At 48.0% G+C, this 4642-nt stretch overlaps 1 protein-coding gene across 2 annotated transcripts in view; it reads right to left on the bottom strand.

The window, feature by feature from the left end:
- RAB5B (RAB5B, member RAS oncogene family) overlaps positions 1-4153 on the bottom strand; it is an 85031-nt gene extending 80878 nt beyond the window's left edge. Inside the window, exon 1 of one of the 2 annotated variants that reach the window (XM_040341078.1) lies at positions 4014-4153. The gene's annotated coding sequence lies outside the window, so the exon portion shown is untranslated. Of the gene's footprint in view, positions 1-3718; positions 3813-4013 lie in introns of those variants that run through there. The other variant, XM_040341079.1, reaches the window with a different exon arrangement.
- Between the last annotated feature and the right edge of the window lie 489 nt (positions 4154-4642).

The following is a 4642-nucleotide window of genomic DNA, read 5'->3' as shown; positions in this document are numbered from 1 at the left end:
GCGTAAGTGGTCCGTGAATAGGGATTTACGTTGTTTACGTCCACGTCGAAATCAATAGGCCCGTGCGGCGTACTTAGCCGCAATGCACACTGGGAAATGTAGGCGCCCGGCGCATGCGCAGTTGAGAGAAAACGTCAATCACGTCGGGTCAAGCCTCATTACCATTAAACACGCCCCCTCAGACAAATTTGAATTAGGCGCCCTTACACCCTCCCGCTTTAGGCTACGCTGCCGTAACTTAGCAGGCAAGTACTTTGGGAATCAAGTACTTGCCTCGCTAACTTACGGCGGCGTAGCCTAAACACTCTAAGCTACGCCGCCGCAACTTTGCACCATTCTCTCTGAATCTACCTAATACTGTCAGCCCAGATTCAGCCAAATGCAGCAAAGTTTATTGGACAGCGCTTCACAGTACAGATAGACACTCTGCAAAAGCAACCCAGTAGCTTTTGAAGGAAAAGAAGGGGAATATTCTTCAATGGCCTAGTCAATCATCTGATCTCCACCCAATTGAGCATGCGTTTCACTTGCTGAAGGCAAAATTACAGGCAGAAAGAGCCACAAGGAACAAATGAAGACAGCCAAAGTGTGCGCCCCCCACGGGCACGTGGCAGCTGTTATCCTGCTGGATGTCATATGACATCCAGTCAGGATAACCGAACCACCTCCCAGCCATCATTCTGCTATAAGCCGGGTGGGAAGTGGTTAAAAAATGTCAGAGTTTTTTAGTTTAGGACAATTTGGTTGGTATTTTGAGACTAGGATCGTGATGTAGCTGGGGACGATGTTATAGATAGCTTTGTAAGTTATTGTTAGTATTTTGAATTTAATTTGATTGGCGAGTGGCAACCAATTGAGGGATTGGCAGAGAGGGGTGGCACACACTGAGCGGTTTGTAAGGTGGATGAGTCTGGCAGCAGCATTCATGGTGGACTGAAGTACATTTTTTACATAAACTGGCCTTTACAGGTTAGTGAAAATTAATTGTGAATGATGGCCCTAGAAATGATTGCCCTCTCTCTGACGTTCGCAATAATACCTCACATGTATGAAGTAATTGTTTACATACATGTACTCAGCCTACACTAGGTGTTTTATATTGGGTATGTACAGGGGTGACAAAGGTGATTTAAAAATAATGTTTTTAATTGTTTTATATAATTCTAGATTATTATTTTTTTTACTTGTATTGCTATCAAAAGGGGGCTAACACAACATTGGCAGGCAGGTTTTTTTCTATGGAGACATTGGAAGTTTATTAGACCTCCAATGTCTCCCCAGCCCTTCAATGCAGCTAATCAAGTACAGCTTGTGCTTGAATAGCTACATCCTCAGCTACACTAGGTAAGGAATGATAGCTGTGACCCTGCATGTGACATAACACACAATACTTCTACCTCAAGTTCCTCCTGTTCTCACTGTGCAGGCTGTTTCCCACAGTGCCGGGATAACACTGTGTAAATCCTTTCTAAAAACGAGCAGCGCAAACAGCTATTTAGCGCTGTCTTCAGGCCGGTCACGTGACTTACAGCCGTTTTACAGCCCTAAGACAGGGCTTCTGCGGGAGGAGCCGAGTGGCCACGTGATCTCCCTGACTGACATCAGAGGGAGATCACGGCCCCTCCTGCAGTAGCCGGATATCGGAGCTCAAAAACGGCCGTGAGTCACGTGACCGGCCTGAAGACAGCTCTAAATAGCTATTTACACGGCTCGTTTTTAGAAAGTTTTTTGAGTTGTTGATCTCTGCAGCTCCTCAGGGGCAGTTCTGGTCACTAATCCTCAGAAAGGATGTGCTGGCAAGAGCCCAGAGAAGGGCAACTAGATTTAGTATGGGGACTGGAGGATCTCAATTACGAGGAACGACTACAAGCACTAAATGCATTAATCCTGGAGGAGAGACATAGCAGTATACAAATATCTCAATGGTGATCCCAGCGGAAGTATGAAACTAACCACCCAATGAGACTGAAGGAGAAGCAGCTTAACCTTAAAGCGGGAGTTCACCCATTTGTAAAAAAAAAATTGTTCTCCCCTTAGCTTCCTGCTCGTTCGGTCTAGGGGAATCGGCTATTTGTATTAAAATATGAGCAGTACTTACCCGTTTTCGAGCTGCATCTTCTTCCGTCGCTTCCGGGTATGGGTCTTCGGGAGCGGGCGTTCCTTCTTGATTGACAGCCTTCTGACGGTCGCATCCATCGCGTCACTCGTAGCCGAAAGAAGCCGAACGTCGGTGCGGCTCTATACTGCGCCTGCGCACCGACGTTCGGCTTCTTTCGGAAAATCGTGACGCGATGGATGCGACCGTCGGAAGCCTCTCGGAAGCCTGTCAATCAAGAAGGAACGCCCATTCCCGAAGCCCATACCCGGAAGCGACGGAGAGGATGCCCGGAGCTGAAGAACGGGGAGAGCTGTGTGTAAACACGGCTTCCCCGTTCTTCACTGTGGCGGCGCATCGATCGGGTGATCCCTTTTATAGGGGGACACAATCGATGACGTCACACCTACAGCCACACCCCCCTACAGTTGTAAACACACTTCAGGTCACACATAACCCCTTCAGCGCCCCCTGTGGTTAACTCCCAAACTGCAATTTTCATTTTCACAGAAAACGATGCATTTTAAATGCATTTTTTGCTGTGAAAATGCCAATGGTCCCAAAAATTTGTCAAAATTGTCCGAAGTGTCTGCCATAATGTCGCAGTCACGAAAAAAATCGCTGATCGCCACCATTAGTAGTAAGAAAAAAAAAATTATTTATATATATATATATATATATATAAATGCAATTAAACTATCCCCTATTTTGTAAACGCTATAAATTTTGCGCAAACCAACCGCTAAACGCTTTTTACGATTTTTTTTTTTTTTACCAAAAATAGGTAGAAGAATACGTATCGGCCTAAACTGAGGACATTTTTTTTTTATATATATATGTTTGGGGGATATTACAGCAAAAAGTAAAAAACATTGCAATTTTTTGCTCTATTTTTGTTTATAGCGCAAAAAATAAAAACCGCAGAGTTGATCAAACACCACCAAAAGAAAGCTCTATTTGTGGGAAAAAAAGGACGCCAATTTTGTTTGGGAGCCATGTCGCACGGCCGCGCAATTGTCTGTTAAAGCGACGCAGTGCCGAATCGCAAAACCTGGAATAAAAGCGGAGTTCCACCCAAAAATGGAACTTCCGCTTCAAGTACATGTAACCCCCTGACATCCCACATTTGGCATGTAATTTTTTGGGGGGGTGGGTAGTGGGTACCTAGTTTTCACAGGCACCCAGCTCCCACTTGCTCACTTGGCACCGCGCGGAAGTTCACCTCTTCCCCCCTCTCTGCAATCTTCTGGGACACATCACAGGTCCCAGAAGATTGCCTGGCCATGCACAATGCGCACCCGGCTATGAAGCCACAGCTGGGCGCCCGGATCGCTGGACCATGGGACAGTCAGCAGCTACACTTAATAAATGGGTGGAACTCTGCTTTAAATGTGTTTTTATTTATTTTACAATTTAGACGGGGGTGTCCTGACTGTAGTGGAGAGTCTCAGTGTGCTATGTACTGTGTCTCCTCATCACTGTGCTGGGTGGGATTGTATATAGAGGAGTGGTGACACATACACACCATGGTGGGTGAGCCTGCCTCCCTTAGCACAGTATAGTGTATATATATATATATATATATATATATATATATATATATATATATATATACACACACACACACAGGACAGGTCGGGGTTGTGAGCGGTGACAATAGGAAGCCTCCAGACGTCACAGGACAGGCCTCACCCGGGATGACACAGTGACCAGGCCGCTCATAGACCGGGAGAGGTGTCGGTAGTCCGGGCACGGTGTACACACACACACGGGGGAGGGGAGCCGTCCTCACACACTGTTGCTGTACACCGTCATACTGATGGTGGTGACACCGGCAGAACACAGGCCACACACCGGCACGGTCAGCAGGCGGCGGAGGAAGGAAGACTACAGGCGCTCTCCATCCGGCGGAAATTACCTGAAAACGGAAGCCGCTGTCTCCCCGCACTCGGTGGGCTCCCGCTCCGCCTAGCCGGACAGTGTATGCTGAATTCCAGGGGCCTAGAGGACCTGCGCTGACATCACAGTCATGTGACCGGGGGTGACGCTGTTCCGTCACGTGACTGCAGGGCTGGGAAGAACGGAGGGGGAGGGCGGGAGGTTTGAACGAAGGCAGGGGGCGTGGTCAGGAGAGTGAAAGTCAGCCACTCCTCATCTCTCCTTCTGAATGGACTGATTGGGAGGGGAGGGCTGGGGAGGGGCGGGAGTTCATTTCATTAATGCATGCCAATTCCAGATCTGGGGATCCTACAGTACAGCCAGGCTTTCCACAAGGGTTTAGGGCGGGGGTCTCCACACTTTTTAAACAGGGGGCCAGTTTTCTGTCCTTCAGAGTTTAGAGAGGCTGGACTGGGCCCAGTGGTAGTAAACAATGTCCAATCTTGATGTTTGGGGGATAAATTGTTGGTGTCAGCGGGAGCAATAGCGCCGTCATTGTTGGCGTCAGCGGGAGCAATAGCGCCGTCATTGTTGGCGTCAGCGGGAGCAATAGCGCCGTAATGACCACATAAAGACAAGCAAAAGGGGCCACCATTTGAAAACCCCCTA

Source organism: Rana temporaria, chromosome 2 (assembly GCF_905171775.1).
Source record: "Rana temporaria chromosome 2, aRanTem1.1, whole genome shotgun sequence".
NCBI classification, from domain to species: domain Eukaryota; kingdom Metazoa; phylum Chordata; class Amphibia; order Anura; family Ranidae; genus Rana; species Rana temporaria.
The sequence above is the reverse complement of the archived record's forward strand: the minus strand, read 5'-3'. Positions and strand labels throughout refer to the sequence as shown.